General features: G+C 40.6%; 1 protein-coding gene across 8 annotated transcripts in view; it reads right to left on the bottom strand.

Annotated features, from left to right (window-relative positions):
• Positions 1-19634, bottom strand: part of DIP2C (disco interacting protein 2 homolog C) — a 751814-nt gene that overhangs the window by 564914 nt on the left and 167266 nt on the right. The gene's annotated exons all lie outside the window — the stretch shown is intronic.

Raw genomic sequence — 19634 nt, 5'->3', positions numbered from 1 at the left:
TTTGTGTGCTAGTCCGTCCCCCCATAATACTCACCTGAGCCCCCCTCTCGATCCAGTGATGTGAACGAGAGCCACTGCTGCCCCAGGACTCTCTCTCCTCATTGGCTGAGCCAGCAGCAGAAGTCATTGGCCCCCACTGCTGTCAATCACAACCAGTGAGTCAATGAGGAGAGAGCGGGGCTGTATGTGTCTTATGGACACATACAGCAGGGCTCGGGAGTGAGCACACACCAGTGCCCCCACAGCAAGCGGCTTGCTATTGGGGGCACTGGTCAAAGAGCCAGGATTGCTGGCGGGGACCTGAGAAGAGGAGGTTCAGGGCTGCTATGTGCAAAACCACTGCACAGAGCTGGTAAGTATAACATGTTTGTTATTTTATTTTTTTCAAAGCTGAACCTTTAATACCATTTTAAAAATTATTTTTGAAAAAAGGACAGGATTTTAATGTACTTTATGTTTTTGTTTTTTTTTTAATGGCATGGAAGTTAAACCAATCCTTTCACTTTTACTGATAGCACAGTACAACATTCCACTTAAAGTGGAACTTTAGTCAGAAAATTAAGTTTTGCTAGATCACTTCAGGCTGGCCCCTTTTGCAAAATAAGTGTCCATACTGTTTAAAATCCAGTAAAACAACATCTAACCCTGCTCCGCACATGCTCAGTTTCTCTCCATTTTTAGGCACTGCTGAATTGGTAGAGGCCAATCTGACAGCCTTAGAGCGGAATTAAACCCTCTTATGCTTTACGGAATCTGCTTCTGTTTAATCTGCAACTGCCATGGTGCTGCACATATGATCAGTTATGACACCAGCCATTTTGATGGTTTGACAGTTTGGTTGAGGACACAAGCAAATGTGACAGTGTAACTTTTTGGAAACTGGTAAGTCGATGGGTTTAGTTGAGCTTTATGATTTATTTATGCTCAGGGGCTCTGGGCTTCAGAAAAATGGCAGCCTCCAGTAAGAATTAACAGGAGCAATACAGGAGGCAATTTACAGCACACACTAATTTTGGTAGCCTAATTATTAATTTGGAATGTATGTTCCTTGCTAAAGAATATTATTTTTTATCAATATGTTATGGGTAAAGTTCCACTTTAAGATGATAAAAGCGGTAGGGTACTACCTTAAAGTGTGTGCTGTGTAAGCTCGTCTCTCTCCTTGCTTCATCATCAGTCAGATCAAAACTTCCAGGGTAAGGCTGAATCTGACATGTGGCTGTGAGAAGCCCCTTAGTACTGACACTTTGATGCAACAGGGCTCATGTATATGAAATATGAAAAATGAAACCAAGTTGTGTTCCTTAACCCCCTTCACGCCAACGTAATACATATGTGCGACCTGCACTGGGCTTCTTTCCGTGAGGCCGCAAATACGCGTTTCTCCCTTTCTGCTGGGATCGCTCCGCATGGCGCGCTTCCAGCACAGAGACCAGACACTCAATAAGAGCCCCGTACTAATGTTTGGGACCCAGATCTCCCAATTCCAGGTCACCTGATCGCTGTGGTTGCCTTTGATTGGCTACCACAGTGTTCAGGTACTGTAAAGCCCGCCCCTGCGTGTGTGTAAATGGAGAGGAAGGATACATTGCATCTTTCTCTTTCCTTGCAGAAAGAAAATAAAGTGTTTGTAAATTTTTTTAAATAATTTAAATAATAAAAAATAAAATACAAAATAAAGAAAACATACCTAGATCAAGGTTTGATCTAGGTCAGTGCCGGGGTTAGTGTTTGGGTCAAGTAAGGGTCAAAGGTCAAGTTAAGTATTTTTTTTTTGGACAGGAATTTTTTTTTGTTTTTTTATTAGCATTAGTGTGTTTTATGGAGGACAAAAACAAAAATGTGCACTATTGCTTCTGGGCTGTACTACGGGTACAAACAACAAATAACATACACATATGTAGCATCATTGCAATTGCCAGGAGCAGGATAATTTATTTTGGGTTGTTCTTTGGTGGTAGGTTATAGTAGTAGCAAGAAATACACAGCTAAATTTAAAAAATATATATTTTTTACTATTTTGGGCCAATTTTCCTTTGATAAAAAATCAGGAGATATCCATAACTATTTACTACCAAAGTAAAGTCCAATTTGTCCTGAAAAAAAAGGTATAATCCACCTGAATGCACAAAATAGTGAAATAATGATATGTACGGTTTTTATAACATATCAAAATTGCAAAACTCTCCTTAGGCATTTAGATTTGTTTTACCCTTAGGTGTGAAGGGGTTAAAGCTCTTTTGACTGCAGTGTACCTTTAAGGCCACTTTCACACAATCAGCCCGCTCAGATCCACCTGTCTGTTTTTCTGACTGATCTGAGCGGGCCACCCATTGACTTCTATGGGCAGGCGGATATCAGCAGAGATGTGTCTGCTGACACCCACCTGCTACTAGAGCTGCACGATTCTGGCTAAAATGAGAATCACGATTTTTTTTGCTTAGAGGATAGATCACGATTCTCTCACGATTCTCGCGGCGTAACATCATCTTTCACATTAAAACAAAAAAAATTGCGCTAACTTTACCGTTTCTTTTTTTTTATTTATTGAAGTGTATTTTTTCCCAAAAAATTGCATTTGAAAGACTGCTGGGCAAATACAGTGCGACATAAAATATTGCAGCAATTGCCATTTTGTTCCATATTATAAAATATTATAATAAATATATATATATATATATATATATATATATATATTTTATCTCTAATGTTTGGGGGTTCCAAGTAATTTTTTTTAGAAAAAAATATTGATTTCAACTTAAGAAAGAAGTGTCAGAAAAAGATTTAGACTTTAAGTGGTTAAACTTCCTGCATTTACACGTTGTTTAAAGCTTGGCAGATTGCCCAGGTTATTTGTTTACACAGAGAAGTTTATCCCTTTGATCTAAGAAGGAAGTTAGATACAATGTTTCAAGTTCTAAACTTGGCAGAATGCCTGGATGTTTTCTTTTGACAGCTGAGTGAGCAGATAATCTCTCCACTTGTTTATATGAAAGAATCGTCAAACTCAGCAGGAGAGATCGTCAGGGGAGGTGAATCGAGATCACGATTTTTTAACGATTAATTGTGCAGCTCTACCTGCTACCCGATCCGACAAGATCCGCTTAAAACAGATGGATGGCAATACGTTCACCATCCATCCAGCGGATCGGATGAAAACTGACAGGCCATCCGATTTTGTCATAGACAGCGGCGCTCTGACAGGTCCAACCCTACACGGGGAGCAGAGACAGTCTTGTCATCCACTAGCTCAGTGGGGATCAACGGAGCGATCCCAGATGAGCTAACGGAGTCCGTCAATACGATCCGCTCCGCGTAGAAAGGGCCTAAATGATAAACCACACTAATTGGCGCCAGGTTCTTTATGAGAACAGCAGCAGAAGAATAAGCATGCCTTCAACTTTACCAGCTAACCTCTACATCAGTGGTCATCAACACTGTCCTCAGGGCCCACTAACAGGCCAGGTTTTATGTATTACCTTGGGGAGATGAAGACTCGAATACTGCAATCGCTGAGGGGCAAATGATATCACCTGTGATGTATTTCAGTTATCTTGCAAACCTGGCCTGTTGGTGGGCCCTGAGGACAGGGTTGATGACCACTGCTCTACATGACTCAACTTGCAACTTGGTTAGTAATGGTGAACAACAGTTGTAATAAACAGAGTAATTACCACTGCTTGGCCCACATAGCCTACTCACAATGTGAGCCTTCAAAGATGGGTCACACCAGAGGTTGTGCTATGGAATTGGACCTGGAGAGCACTTTGCGCCTAACACAGTACACAATGGTTTGAAAGTGCCATAATGCAGAGCCTAGTGCCCCAAGAACACAGTAGCATGTGTCATTACTTTTCATCCCATTTCATCGGGAGTATATCAACTAGTAGGCTCAAAGAAAAAAATAATAATATAGATCACATGATTTTATATATTATCTTCTAAATTATCAGTCCATGGACTGAGTGGATGAGCTACAAGGAAGTCGTATTCAAATATTTGCGTAAAGTTCAATGCACTTTATGGATTAAAAAAGAAATAATGGTTAGGCCAACAGTAAAAACTGACTCCATTCTGCAAAGATAAGGTGATCCACACTTGCTAATGTTCCATTTTCTTTCTAGAAAGCAGAGTAAATTTAGTTTACAAATTGCCTTCACCCATTAAAAACAGTATTCAATTCCCATCAGCATTTGCATGGCTATAAAACATCTTTGAGATGTATCGCTTCCAGCATCTAGCACGTCATCTGTACACAAGTCATGGAGCCGGATCCATAAATAGATTAATCAGGAGAGATCAGTTTAGAAAAGATCTTGTTTTTTTTTCTCCAGATGTGGCATCTTGTTGCCCACATATTTAGCATGTATCTTAAAACACAACGAAAACATAAATGTGCAACCATTCATCTAGAGATCATCAGTGTGGAAATCTAATTAGTGCTAAAGGAGCTATTTGTATTAGAACACAATTTCAATTAGCATAGCTGTGGATTAGCACTGTGTACAATGACAGATTAGCCATCAGGGATGGATTAAGATTTGTCTAGATCCCCCAACACAAGAAAAGCAGACTCATTGATCATTTGTTGGTTTTATTTTCATGTAAAGTTTAATGGTCCCTCACTTTCACAGAGCAACGTGGCCTAGGTTTCTGCACACATAATGATGAAAAAAGGCCTATGAAAGCTCAAGGCAAGGACTTGCTAAGGCTATTAAAGAAACATTGTAACTAGTCTAAAAGTATAAAGTCCACCCTGGTAAATTCAATTTTTATTTAGTATTCTATAGTTAAGATGCTTACAGAGCTTAACAATTGTTTGCCCTATCCTTCAATTTATGGCTCAACAGAGAGACATTCATATATTTGTAGGCACCTCCACGACGCTTGCCAATGCCTTTTGTCAAGACATCCTGGGCGGCAGTTGATCAGCTGTGATGGATTTTTCCAAGCATTCACTGTTGTAGCTGGTGTCCACAGTGTTCTCCTCTCTTCACCACAGACACAAGTTTAAGGCTTCACCTACACTGGCAGCTCCTAAACTTGCGTTTAGAAGCTTTGGGCGTTTTTTTTTTTGCCAAAGCTCCTAAACTCAACTCCATAAAAGCCTATGGGTTTGATTTACAAAAGGCAAATCCGCTTTGCACTACAAGTGCACTTGAAAGTTCACTTGGAAGTGCAGTCGCTGTAAATCTGAGGGGAAGATCTGAAATCAGGGGAAGCTCTGCTGATTTTATCATCCAATCATGTACAAGCAAAAATGCTGTTTTTTTTTTCCTTGCATGTCCCCCTCAGATCTACAGCGACTGCACTTCCAGTGCCGTGCACTTGTAGTGGAAAGTGGATTTGCCTTTAGTAAATAAACCCCTATGTGTCCATGTACACATAGGCTTTTAGCAGAGTTTAGGAGCTGCTGAGTTTAGGTGAGCTTCAACCTCCCTCATTTAAACACGTTCAGGATAGAAACGTGCCACGATTTTGCCACGTTTTGCATTTTCCTAGGGCCACAGTAAAATGTAGGCTAGTGTACATGAAGCCCAAATTTGCCTGTTGCAAACCTCCCCATTTAAAGAAAGATTGCTTGCCGGCCTGTTTCAGGTCATTGCCTGCTGGCGACCATACCACAGAGGATGACCCTGTTGTAAGTAGCCATCACCAACAAGACTGTAAGGTCTCATGCACACTGCAGCTTAAAAATGCCTGTTCTCCCGATGTCTGACATTTTTTTTCTTTTTCCACTAAACGCCTAAGTGTGGGTGGAAAAGTGTGTAAAGACATTTAGGAGGTAGAAAAAAAAAACACCACTTGCGCAATCAGAGAAGAAATTTTGGGCAGGAAAAAAAAAAAGCACAAAAAAATGCATAAATACACATAAACACATGCACTCGAATGGTCAGGATAAATTAATTTTCTGATCAATAGAATGCATTAAGGCCATAAGTACTTAGTGGTGCCGCTCCAGGATGAGGTGTAGTGCCCCACTGGCACTCAGGATAGCAGCGATGCAAGCACAACTAAAACTCATCCAGTCAGCAATGAACATTTAAAGTAGAAGTTCACCCTAATACTAAAATCTCTAAATCTACTGGCAGACACAATCTAAAACTAATGTTAAGAGGGAGGAAAATGAGGGAAAAAGTGGGACTTTATATGAGGTATAGGGGTGCCGCTCAGGTCCCCCCCTCCATCCCGGTTGGATGAAAATAATAAAAAATAAAAAATGAAGAAATAGCGGGACTTTTTATATAAACACACGGGAGCAAAAATAAAATTGATAGCTTTTAATAAAATCAAATGGTTATAGAGTTTCTGTATTCAAATAATTCAATGCATGATGCTATATATGAAACTATTCGTACAACTACTACAATTCATTGAAACCAGAAGAGATATACATACATATTCCAACAAGGAATCAATACATAATACATAGTATAAAAAACATTTGGAGCATGATTACATGATTAAATGGAAAAAATATGAAAAACAAAAAACAAAAAAAAACAAAAAGGGGGGGTATTGTAGGGGGGAAAAAAAAACAATTAATATGGAACGGCCTGATCAGATGCATCAATGTGTACACTAGGTTGTTGTTGGCTCTACGCGTTTCAAGGTATTTGACCTATCATCAGGAGCAAGGAACCGTAGTGATAATCTAAAAAATGAAGGAAAAATATTTATTCGAAAGGAAAAAGAAGAAAAAGAAAAAGAGACGGGGGAAAGAAGAAAGAAAAAAGCTCAGAACAGGCAGGAAGGGTCTTCCCTGATGGACCCGAACTGCCTGTACACTTACATGTGTGGTCCACACAGTGGCGGTGCGGCCATGAAACACCCAGGCCAAACCAAGTATGCCATGCTCGGGAGCTGAGGGGACATGCCGCAGCGGGCAAAACACAGGAATGGACGACGCCCCGCAGGAATAACAATGTAGAGAGTAATGGAACAAGAGAGCCAAATCTATAAGGAAAAGAAAGTTATGTTGCTGTGGAGTGAACGTGAGGCAAAAGTGAAAAGAAAGAGGTAGAGAGAGAAAGATGTAGAGCACAGGAGGGAATAAAAGGGAGTGAAGAGGATTGGTGTGAATGAAGAAAAGGTGTGAAGATATGAAAAGAGTGAAAGGAAAAAGGAAGCTGAAAAAAGAAAGGGAGAGGGAAAAGAATTAGCAGGGTGATTTGAGAGGGGCAAATGGTGAGGAACAGGAAGGGGGAGAAAGGGAGAGAAGGAAAAGCGGGAGTGAGAAGAAAAAAGGGAAAAACCGAAAGCCAGGAAAGTGATGAAGGGGAAATGGGACTCGGTTTGAAAGTCAAATGGTGGTAGGAAGGAATGTGTACCTGATAACCAGAAAGTCCAACCAGAAATGCATGGATGCATGGGTGGTGGGTGATAATAGGTGTATACCAAACGGAGTGCGGAATTCATGCGGGGATGAGGTCCAAAACTGCCAAGCCCCCGCCACCATGTCCCCAACATCAGACGCTGGCCCACAAATAGGGAGAGAAGGGGAGAACGCCGACCACCCAGGAACCAAACCAGTCATGGTCCCACCGGCGGCGGCGTCGACCAAGTCAACCCCCCAATGGGCCAGAAGATAGTGATCACTCGGACGGCAGACGCCGCGCTATAAAGGCGCCAGCGTGTCCGGCCGGGATGTGTGACGTCGACGCGCAGTGAGCACAAACCCCGCCCACCCTCAGTCACAACAGGGTGGAGGGGGGGTCCGCAGTGAGCGTCGCAGCTCCCGAACGGGACAAAGAGGCAGGCCCGGCAAACCCACAGACGCACGCACCACTGCGTGCATGTAAGAAAAAAAAAAAAAAAAACAAAAAAAAAAACAAAAACAAGATTAGAAAGTAAATAACTGAAATGAATCCAAAATTAGAAATCAAAAAAAGGGAAAAAGAAAAAGGACAAAACTAAAAATGTCAAAACAGGCAAAGGTTAAATATTGGATTAAGAAGTATGTTGATTGGAGAGGCATTTAAGCCTCTAACAAACAGAGATGGGAGTCAGAAAAATATTTTTAAATTATGGTTAACGCCACCGTGTGCCTATCATCCCTAACTGGTTAATGTTAAGAGGGAGGAAAATGAGGGAAAAAGTGGGACTTTATATGGAGGTATAGGGGTGCCGCTCAGGTCCCCCCCTCCATCCCGGTTGGATGAAAATAATAAAAAATAAAAAATGAAGAAATAGCGGGACTTTTTATATAAACACACGGGAGCAAAAATAAAATTGATAGCTTTTAATAAAATCAAATGGTTATAGAGTTTCTATTCGTACAACTACTACAATTCATTGAAACCAGAAGAGATATACATACATATTCCAACAAGGAATCAATACATAATACATAGTATAAAAAACATTTGGAGCATGATTACATGATTAAATGGAAAAAATATGAAAAACAAAAAAAAAAAAAAAAGGGGGGTATTGTAGGGGGGAAAAAAAAACAATTAATATGGAACGGCCTGATCAGATGCATCAATGTGTACACTAGGTTGTTGTTGGCTCTACGCGTTTCAAGGTATTTGACCTATCATCAGGAGCAAGGAACCGTAGTGATAATCTAAAAAATGAAGGAAAAATATTTATTCGAAAGGGAAAAGAAGAAAAAGAAAAAGAAAAAGAGACGGGGGAAAGAAGAAAGAAAAAAGCTCAGAACAGGCAGGAAGGGTCTTCCCTGATGGACCCGAACTGCCCGTACACTTACATGTGTGGTCCACACAGTGGCGGTGCGGCCATGAAACACCCAGGCCAAACCAAGTATGCCATGCTCGGGAGCTGAGGGGACATGCCGCAGCGGGCAAAACACAGGAATAGACGACGCCCCGCAAGAATAACCTATCTAGCCCTGTAAATAAGAAACTGCTGTATTATTATTATTATACAGGTTTTATATAGCGCCAACAGTATACATACCTTTTCTGAAGCCAAACTGGTCCGGTCCCACACTGAGATGACAGCAGCGGCTTCTGTGTGTAGGTGGGTGCAGAGGAGGCAGCCGACAACGAAAGCCCCATAGTAACTCTATGGGTGACATCACTTCCTAGCTATTTCACAGCTGTTGTCGGCTGTGTCCTGCACAGAGCTTCCACTGCTAGAGACCGGACCGGCTTCAGAAAAGGTATGTATAGCAATTTCTTCTTTACAGGGCTAGATAGGTTAGTCCTAAATTGTGGCTGCCAGTAGATTTACAGACTGTAGTATTAGGGTGAACTTCCACTTTAAGCATAAAACTGCTGCTCACCATAGCCAGCCCTAGTATGGATGTATACATGTGAAAGTCTCAGTCAATGTCACTCCTCAAGCCATGCCCCCTGACATGTTTTGCGCGAACCACTCGGGGCTTAATCATAGGTGTCTCCTATGATTAAGCCCCAGTGGGTGGGGTGAAACATATCAGGGGGCGTGGCCCAAAGAGTGGCATTGACTGAGACTTAAAGGGCCAAATGTGCAAACGCACATAAAAACAGGTTTTACCATGTCTTTTAAGCTTCTTTTTTGTGAAGACCCTATTCAGCAGTTTCAAGACAACCTGTCCTACAGATCATCCCTAGTATTTAGCAATGACACAAACAGCCACATGTGACTTGTGCAAAGCATACACCAATAAAACTCATCATCATGCAATATAATGCTGCTCAGAAAAATCACCATTCCAGTCACTACCGTTGGGCTAATCTTCCGAGTGTCAAGCCAGTTGGGTCTACTACCAAGAAAAGCTTATGATCAGGAAGAATAGACAACCATCATCTAAAAGTGCAGTCTCTTCTTTGAAAGAAATGGAGATCTGTGATAGCTTTCATTAAAATTAGAGCCCCAACCTCACATACATTTCTGAATGAAAATTAATCAAATTCATATTAAAAACATTTTTTTTTACTAAAAGCAATCACATGTGCTCAAGCCAACAAAACTGAATAACTGGGAGGTACACACATTAGTTATCTAAATAAAGCGTCATCACCTTCAAAGAAGGACGTTGTGTACTGCTGATTTACAACAGTCTTAATACTACATACAGCAAATTAAATTATGGTAATATTCTTTAATTTCCATCATAACCCCCCATTCAGATGTTCCTGCTTTTGGCATCTGTACAATTAAAAAATACCATTATTTGTGAAGTTAAATTCAAGTATGGGCTGGAACGAAATTTTCCTGAGAAAATGTCTTACTTGCACTGGCTGCCAGACAAACAGTGAGTAAACCTGAAGAGCCATCTCGGCATATCCTCACAGTGTGCATTAATTATACCTTTAGTCATCCACTTCCCTCACATGGTGCAGCAAGATGTCTGCTAATAGCACGGTTTTACTTCAACAAAATGGCAGATCTGCAATTGCATTTGTCAACATCTATGCAAGTGAGAAGGATTATATTAATTTCACCACTAAGAAAAAAGAAGAGGGAAGAAAACTACCATAGTTACATTGATCACATGCAACACTAGAACCAGTTTCCCAGCAACAATGATACACTTTCCATTATTCCCATTTATTTGCCGATAAGATCCACTATGACTTTTGTATGCTCTGGGGGAAAGTGTATACAGTTTCTCACATACACAGTCTGTACTGTGTGGAAACTCCTCTAACACGTCAATAAATTACAAATGCTTTTGCAAATGCATTAAAAAGAGTGACTGATGGCAGAAGAACTTCTGGAGCAGGAGGCTTACAATGCTGATACTCCTGCTCCTCCAACGGAGAAGTAGGGTTTTCTAATCCTGTTCCTTGGAAGGTTTTGGAGTGACCTTAAAGTAGAGTTCCACCCTATTTTTTAACTTGTTCTTAAAGGAACGACCACCCCTCCACAACTCGTTTTTGGATATTTTTTTTTTTCTTTTTACCCTATCTGAAGTATTGAGTGTACTTCCTTCCTATCTCGGCCGCGGCTCACTGCGTCATTTCCTCCTTCATCCTGCTGCCTTCTGGGACCTGTGCATGTCTCAGAAGACGACAGGCCATTCAGAAAGCACCGCACGACTCGCGCGTATGCAGTAGGAAACCGGCGGTGAAGCCTGCAGTCTCCACTGCCGGTTTCCCTTAGTTACGATGGCGCCTGCACCCGAGCCGATGGACGGATCAGCCTGGGGGGGGGGGCGACATCGCGGGCTCCCTGGACAAGCAAGTGTCCTTTTTAAATGTAGCTGCTGACTTAACCCCTTCCCGCCGACCGTACGCAGATCTGCGTACTCAGCTTTCGGGGGTTATACCGGGATGATGCCCGCAGCTGCAGGCATCATCCCAGTACCGTTGTTTAGAGCCGGCGATTGGCTATCCGTGTATAACAACCAATGCAGCTAAAAGCCGCTCGGCTGTTATACCGGAGCAGCTGGAGGGGACGTCCCCCCCTGTGGGCGGCTTTGCTCCAGCCTTCAAAATGTAAACGCGGAAGCGACGTCATGACGTCACTTCCCGTTTACTCGGCTGCCAATGGCGCCGGTTTTTAAAAAGTACACAGTATTCAGAATCGCCGTTTTCGGCGATCTAAATGCTTTGACGTGTAAAGGAGGGATGGGGGGTCTTTTAGACCCCCGATCTCTCCATAAAGAGTACCTGTCACCACCTATTACTGTCACAAGGGATGTTTACATTAAAATAAAAGTCATCAAAACATTTTTTTTTTAAACACAATTTATGAATTTAAAAATAAATAAAAAATGAAGAAAAAAGCGCCCCCGTCCCCGCGAGCTCGCGCAGCAAAGAAAACGCATACGGAAGTCGCGCACGCATATGTAAACGGTGTTCAAATCACACATGTGAGGTATCGCCGCGATCGTCAGAGCTAGAGCAATAATTCTAGCACTAGACCTCCTCTGTAAGTCTAACCTGGTAACCGTAAAAAAAATTTAAAGCGTTGCATATGGAAATTCTTAGGTACCGTAGTTTGTCGCCATTCCACGAGTGCGTGCAATTATAAAGCGTGACATGTTTGGTATCCATTTACTCGGCGTAACATAATCTTTCACACTATACAAAAAAATTGGGGTAACTTTACTGTTTGGATTTTTTTAAATTCATGAAAGCGTCCCTTTTCCAAAAATTTGCGTTTAAAACACTGTTGCACAAATACCGTGTGATAAAAAATATTGCAACAATCGCCATTTTATTCTCTAGATTCTCTGCTAAAAAAATATACATAATGTTTGGGGGTTCTAAGTAATTTTCTAGCAAAAAATACGGATTTTAACTTGTAAACACCAAATTTCAAAAATAGGCTTAGTCATGAAAGGGTTAAAAAAAAAAAAAAATTGCGGCTGGAACACCGTTTTAACTGTGAGACTGTCATGAAAAGAAGCAGGTATCCAGGCTATTCATTTCCATGAAAAAGGAAAATATTGGACACACCCCAAAGTTAGATGTTTTTGGATACAAATTCACTCCCTGATCTATTCTGTAACCACAGTAAATATCATGAAGAAAGCTTGGGTTGCTCTTCCTAATGCGTCAATCGAACACATTCCCAAACACACTCAAACATTCATTAATTTAATATTGTTGGTGGCTAAGATATCGCTTGCTATAGCTTGAAAAATCCCTGGGGTCGACTTCTCCGTGTTGAAACACAAACTTACTAGGATTATGCTGAATGAAAAAATCGTTTGTACACTTTGAGATAAGCAATCATTGTTTGACAAAGTTTGGAACCCTTGGCTGTCTTACCTACAACTACCATCTGAATAGTGACGGACTGGCAGTCAGGCGGGCACGGACATCATTCCCCTACAGCATTTTTTCCTCCTCCTTGTACTTCTTCCTGTGCTCTTTTTCTTACCCCCTTCATTGTACTCAGACGATCATTTTTTAAATTTTTTTTTATCAGTTATGTATTGTGTGACACGCTGCTTATAAAAGTATCATTTTTTTAGGAAGGCCACTGATTTTTCCCCTCTCTCTATGGTGTCCAGAGATTCTCACCTCAGGCTCTTTCTCTCCTCCTTCCCAAACAGAGGGGGTGATTGGGTGCTGTATTTGAATTTGGTGACAGTTTTATAATCATGAGATTTTGATATAAGCCCTCCCTTGTTTCCTTGACCCCGGATGGGGTTACCGCCATGAATGAAAACTAACATTACGCCTGACTCTCAAGAGCATTTTGCTTGACCAAGCTGTGTATTGAAGGATATTTTGCTATTAAGCACTTCTTTGGTGATTTTATACAAAGAAAGTTATTGTTTCATTGTACACATGTACATTTTGCTATCAGGAAGCCTTGTTGTATTTTCCTATTTGTGAAAAACAATAAAAAACTACTGAAATAGAAAAAGGCTAAATATGTAGGGTGCAAAATGGTAATCACCATCATCATGACATAGCATATGATGGCTCACCAAACCCTCAGGACACAACCCCTAAAAAAAACATTCTCTCTTTAAGAAAATTTAATGAGGTTGTCTCCAATGGCCAAACTGTTTCTGAGACAGGGAGTCTAACCTTTTCTAAGCTCACAAAGATGAATGTACCCTAGATTGGTGAGTATCCTTGTCTTCTAGTGGTGAAGTTAAAACTTCTACTTGTTATTCTGGTTTCTTGGGAAGCTTCCAGGATAAACACGTAGGGTATAAAATAACGAAGGTCACAATCAAAAAGCACAAGATGGCAGTACCCATGGCCAGACTTTCAGATATGTTAGTGGGCATCAACATTCTATGGGATACACATGACTAATCCACTAACACTGTCTAGAGAATGCACAACTGGTTCCAAGTCCCAGTGCCGACTGAGACCTGTGCTATAACGTTTAACTGTACAAAAGGAAGATTGCTGGTGATCCTATTTACTCCAGAATGATCAATTGTGGAGACAGCAAGCTATGAAGAGAAACAAAATGAAACAAAATGATCACACACACTACAATGTCACTGGAAGCTGGGAAGAAACAGAACGAAGTCTGCTTTAAAAATGGCAAACTTGATGATGTCTGTTTTGTCTCTGCAAAAATCTGAGTGGAGGCTTGGCGCTATATATGTATGAAATTATATGCTTTACTTAGTGTTTCTTTTTGGTCCCAATCTATTCCTGGAGAATACACTATTTCATAATATAACTAAAAAGGATACAAATTCTTCACAATTTTTTGTCAAATATATTTACAAGAATAGTTACTTTTTTTCTTTTTTTTTGTTTAAGAAATACATGGTTATTGGTAATTCAAGGAGTTCTCCTTTGCCCTTGGAGGGATCTGGAGGGAATCTTTTGCCCTTTTAGATTAAATTAGACCACATATTATACTAGGATTTTTTCCCTTCCTCTAGATTAGCTAGGGTATTAAATCGAACAAACTTGTATTTTTCAATTCAACTTTATAACTATGCATTTTAGGTGTAGAAAAATAAAGTTGTACACCGTTACAAAAAAAGAAAATAAATAAAAGGATCTCTAGTAATGATTTATGGAGGCTACTAGTTTTCACATGTCCTTTTAAAAATACTTCTTCTAGGGCTGATCCAACAAATTTAGTGTTTTAAACACTGAGACAGCTTTTGGTTTGGTCATGAACAGAATATTGGGGTAGGTTGACATTTGCAAAATTGTTTTAACGGTAACGGTTAACACGCTGTGGGACCATTCTCATACATGCTATTTCGGCCCACTGGTGGGGCCCTCGGATTTAACACTTAAGGGCTTGGATTTGCCCCAAGCTATATAGTACTGGACATTGTAATTGTATGTGTCTACTTTTCTATGACTTGATGCTATGTTTGAGAATTTGTGGAACCTGTATGCTTGCAAATGTTGCAATAAAGGTTCTTACTGTAAAAAAAACCCACCAAGACGGCATCTCAAAGTGTTGAACAAAGAGACAGCCAGGCAAGCACCATTTTCCAAAGAAGGGCTGGAAACGTCAGCTTAGAACATTTTATTTCAAGAACATTGGTAGAGTGCCTCAATTCATTTAACAAAATTTAAAGTATTAGACAATCAGATTGCACTTATGATTTTTACAGGTGATTAGATTGGAAAATATTAAAATAATTTAAGTAATTCTGATTGGCTGCTCTAGATCACACCTCCATTCTTCCTCTCCTCCATTTTATAAAAGTCAAGTTCATATGTTGTAAAGCTCTCTATATATTGAGTGATAGCTTTAAATGAACTTGCACGTATATTTAATCCACAGAGTGTATTCATTGAATTTTGCTTCATACAATAGTGTACTACACCATTTTCCAAGGGAACGATAAGCTGGGATAATAACTTTATTAACCAAGGGTCTTAAGCCCAGCATCTTTACTGGAGCTATGTGCTGAATGCAATAGGTTCCATGAGAATTCAGACTATACACTCCATACATTTTTTCATTCTTCCAGCAGCTAACATATTCTTGTGAGTGTAGGATGGATTAGTCACACAAGGGTTTACTGTAATTACCACAGTGGATTCTGGGCACTGAGCCACAGCAACAGGTGCATGCAACTTGGGCTAAGAACAGAAATGGTCTTAGCATAGGATGCCCACCTAGGATCACAATGCCCTAAAAATGTTAAATTTCGCTATAGACTTCCATTAGCATTTGGTAACAGAAACATTACTGATAACACAACTGCTGTGTCTTGTGGCTTATCCAGCAAGGCAGGGTGGAGTGCATGAAGGGTTTACAATTGCTATAGTTCATAGTAATTAATCAAATTTTAATCTACTACATTCTAGAGCTGCAGGATTCATCATTAAAAAAATCACGATCTCGATTCAACCCCCCTCACGATCTTAATCTGGCATTTCCATGATTCAAGTAACAAGTGCAGAGCCGTTCTGTGCCCTGAGCTGTCAAAAAAAAAAAAAAAAAAGGCAGCTGGCAAAGTTTACCATAACATTGCTTAGCACTGAAATAAAAAGAAATATTGCATCATTTGGTTCTGTAGCCTCCCTGGCGGTTTTCCCGAGTGTGGCTCGGGGTTAAAATTCAGGACCATTAGCGGTAACCCCGAGCCACACTCGGGATTACATCGCAGGATCCTGGTGTGGCTTTACTTACCTTGTCCCCGGGATCCTGCGATGTCCCCCGCTGTGTCTGCGGGCTCCGTCCTCCTCCGAAGCCTCTCCGTGCCAGGCTCCGTTCCCTGCGAGCAGGGCGACGCACGGGGGCGGAGCCTGGCGGCAAATTAAAAAAATTGTAAAAACATAACACATACAGTACTATAATCTTACAGATTACAGTACTGTATGAAATTATTTCACATCCCTTTTGTCCCCAGTGCTTTGTCCTATGCTCTGCATGCAGTTTTATGTTATATATGCTGTTCTTTCTGCCTGGAAACTGGAGATTGTCCATAGCAACCAAAAAGTGTCCCTTTACATCAAAAGTGGCTTTAGACCAGCTAGAAAACAGCGATAGTAAATTAGAACACTTGCAGAATTGAGAGATAGTGAATCGTGGGGAAATGTATTTTATTTATTTATTTTGATTATTTATTTTTATTTATTATATTATAATTTATGTTTTTGTGTTTCAAACTTTATCATACCCGGGATATCTACTAGACTCTTGTTTGGACAGATTTAAGTGTGTTATTGTTAAGAATTACAGACCTACAATATAAAACGCCAAATTTCCATGCAAAATAATTGTACCGCTTTCAGTACCTAAAATCCGAAATAATCATACCGCCAGGGAGGTTAAGATCAAAGGGATGAACTTCGTTCTGCAAATAAGGGCAGTTAAACCACTTCAAGACTAAGTCTTTTTCTGACACTTTGTTGCGTACAAGTTAAAATCAGTATTTTTTTGCTAGAAAATTCCTTGGAATCCCCAAACATTATATATTTTTAGCAGAGACCCTAGAAAAGAAAATGGCGGTCGTTTCAATATTTTATGTCACACTATATTTACGCAGCTGTCTTTCAAAAGCAATTTTTGGGGGAAAAAATACACTTTAATGCCCAATTTTTTTGTATAATGTGAAAGATGATGTTACGCCACGAGAATCGTGATCGTTATTCTAAGCAAAAAAAATCATGATTCTCATTTTATCCAGAATTGTGCAGCTCTACTACATTCATTTCTTTCCTCTGTGGGGTTTTCTGCACTTTGTCCATTGTGTTAGTAAATAAGACAGTCTAAAGAGTGGTACAGCTGTAGCAACTCCTAAACTACATAATCCTTACGATCAGTTTGCTGATTAAGGTCAAAAGTCTCTGCAGGTAAGGAAGGTCATACATGGTGCGAATTTCTTTAAAGCAACCACGGGTTGCAGGAAAGAAATTTGCACAATTCCCTCATCAATACAGACCGTGTTGATAGAGAAATCAGCAATTGTCTTCTCCAAGCGGAGGAGGAGGGACGGGGGAAGTTGTTCCTGCTGGGAGAAGATGGTGATTATTGCTAGCGGCTACAGCAGCAGTTAGTGATAATCACAAGAGGATCCGGCAGGCTGGTTGTACCCTAGCTGATCGATTGATCAATTTGGTACATTCGGCCTGCCCATTAATGGCTCAAATCTCAGCCTGTTCCTGCTGAACCGGTCAAGATTCGAACCATGTATGGCTGGCCTAGAACATGTAAACAGGTAAAACAGGTGCTGGTCACCAGTGGAAAGTAGAAAGTGCCACCTTAGAAGAAAGCAGAATTCTGAATTTCAACCCACTAAGGACCCATTCTAACCCTGACTAACTCATGTAATATTGAGTGGTAACGTTAAAGCGGAACTAAAGTTCACAAATACTCACCTCTTCTCCAGAGGCGCGGCACTGACATCTTCTCCTTGACTTCTTCCAGGCGTGGGGTCTTCAGCCGTCTTGATTGGCCGACACAGTATAACATAACGCCTGTTTATGCGCATGTTTATTCGTTCATTCCAGCACTGAGGCATGCTGAGAATATACACCTAAATTAGACTGCAAACACATAGGTAAGTCTGTTTTATATAGCATGTGTCTTCTGCACTTGAGAGCCTGCCCTTTTGCGATTTTTTTACTTTTTACATTTAGTTCAGCACATTAGGGCAGCCAGTTTATTTTGCATAGGCTGTCATCACACCAGCACAGACATAAAAATGAACCCGCACATTTGTTTCCAATGCAGCGCACCAGTGCACATATTAATACATTACCATGTGTTGTAGTGAGCCGCAAAGCAGGGGCGTTTTGGAGGTGCCCTCATTATCTTGTATCCAAAAATCAGAATTCATAATCTCAAGATTGTTGCCCATAGTGACCAAAAGGGATTCTTTTTTATTTTCATTAGGAAATGTAAGGTGATACTCTTTGTGCGGAGTTTTTTTTTTCCCCAGTTCTGGTTTTTCGGAACCCTATATTTTAAAGTGTACCTAAAGTCATAACTTTTTTCCTATTTCTGCACAGTGTGTTGAGAGGGTTAAACCTGTCAGGTTTTCTATTGTTCAAGGAGTGGTGGAGAAGCTGCTTACAGTTCTTTAACTCACACAGAGTCACTAGTAGTGTATTGGTTTGAGTTTGGCAGCTCTCCACAAATTTGGTGGTGTTCCCAGAAATGGAAGCCATTCAACTTGAGAAATCCAAGTGGAAAAAAGCCAAAAGCGTGCCAAACAATCGTTTCAAGGAGTCCAAAGTCCAATAATATTATTATCACGAGTAACAGGAAAAGATAAAAGGAGCCAACACATTTTGGGGTTCCAAAACCCCCTTCACCAGGGCCAGGTTAGGCAGTTGGACATGGTGCCAGTTCTGGTCAGTGCAGCACAGATATGTTTTAATCTCCGGTGATGTCGAAGATGTATTCTCTTGTTGTTTGTGATATTATTAAAAGGACTTTGGGCATGAAGATGATTGTCTGGACTTCTTGTTTTTTGAACACTTAGGTTTTTATTATTGTTTGTGTCCCTGCTGTGTCCTGGTGACCCCTGTGACTGGGTCGGAAAGTGGGGGACAAACCAAAATATTGAGTCACCAGAACAGGAGCAGAAGGGAAAACCTTCCAATGGTTGAACCTGTAAGGCCTGGTTCATACCGATGCATTTTTTTTAGTGCGTTTTCAGTTTTGCATAAAAACACTACAGTCCATTTAACATGGTTTCCTATGGGTCACGTTCAAATCTGTGCATTTTATAGAAAGGACCAGGGACTAGCAGGTTGTGCTTTTGGTTCCATAGACTTCAATGGATCAAAAACGTGTATTGAAAAACGCAAAAATGCACTTGGAATATGCATCAACTGAAACCTGCTCAGGTGTGAACCAGACCTTACAAGGGACAACTGTCTAGGAGGGGATTTTCCCTCATTTTAGAGAGATTTTTCTATCTACAGGACAGGAAGTGAATGGAAATCTCCCCAATGAGACACGCAAAGGAAAAAATACAAGCGTCTTAAACTTTGGCCTAGATAAGCTTCAAATCACTTCCAGCCATGAAATCAATCTAATATTTGCAACAGCCGTCTGAGGTGCTCATCAGGCAGGGGGAATTAGACTTCTTCAGATTTACTATAAATTATTGGAAACCAAGTGGCACTGTGCCAATTGTATATAAAACATAGGCAACTAATTGGTAACAGAATAAATCAATGGATAGATTTTTATAACACAACATAAATTAGCCTAAAAGTGTTACAATAATTTCCAAATGCACTAAAAGATAATCGCACTTCAGATCGGCATCACAATAACGTGACAGATGGTCTATACAGCATTTATCAGTCCGGCTCATTAGACAG

Source organism: Aquarana catesbeiana, linkage group LG05 (genome assembly GCF_042186555.1).
Source record: "Aquarana catesbeiana isolate 2022-GZ linkage group LG05, ASM4218655v1, whole genome shotgun sequence".
Classification (NCBI taxonomy): domain Eukaryota; kingdom Metazoa; phylum Chordata; class Amphibia; order Anura; family Ranidae; genus Aquarana; species Aquarana catesbeiana.
This window is presented reverse-complemented; position numbering and strand designations above follow the sequence as displayed.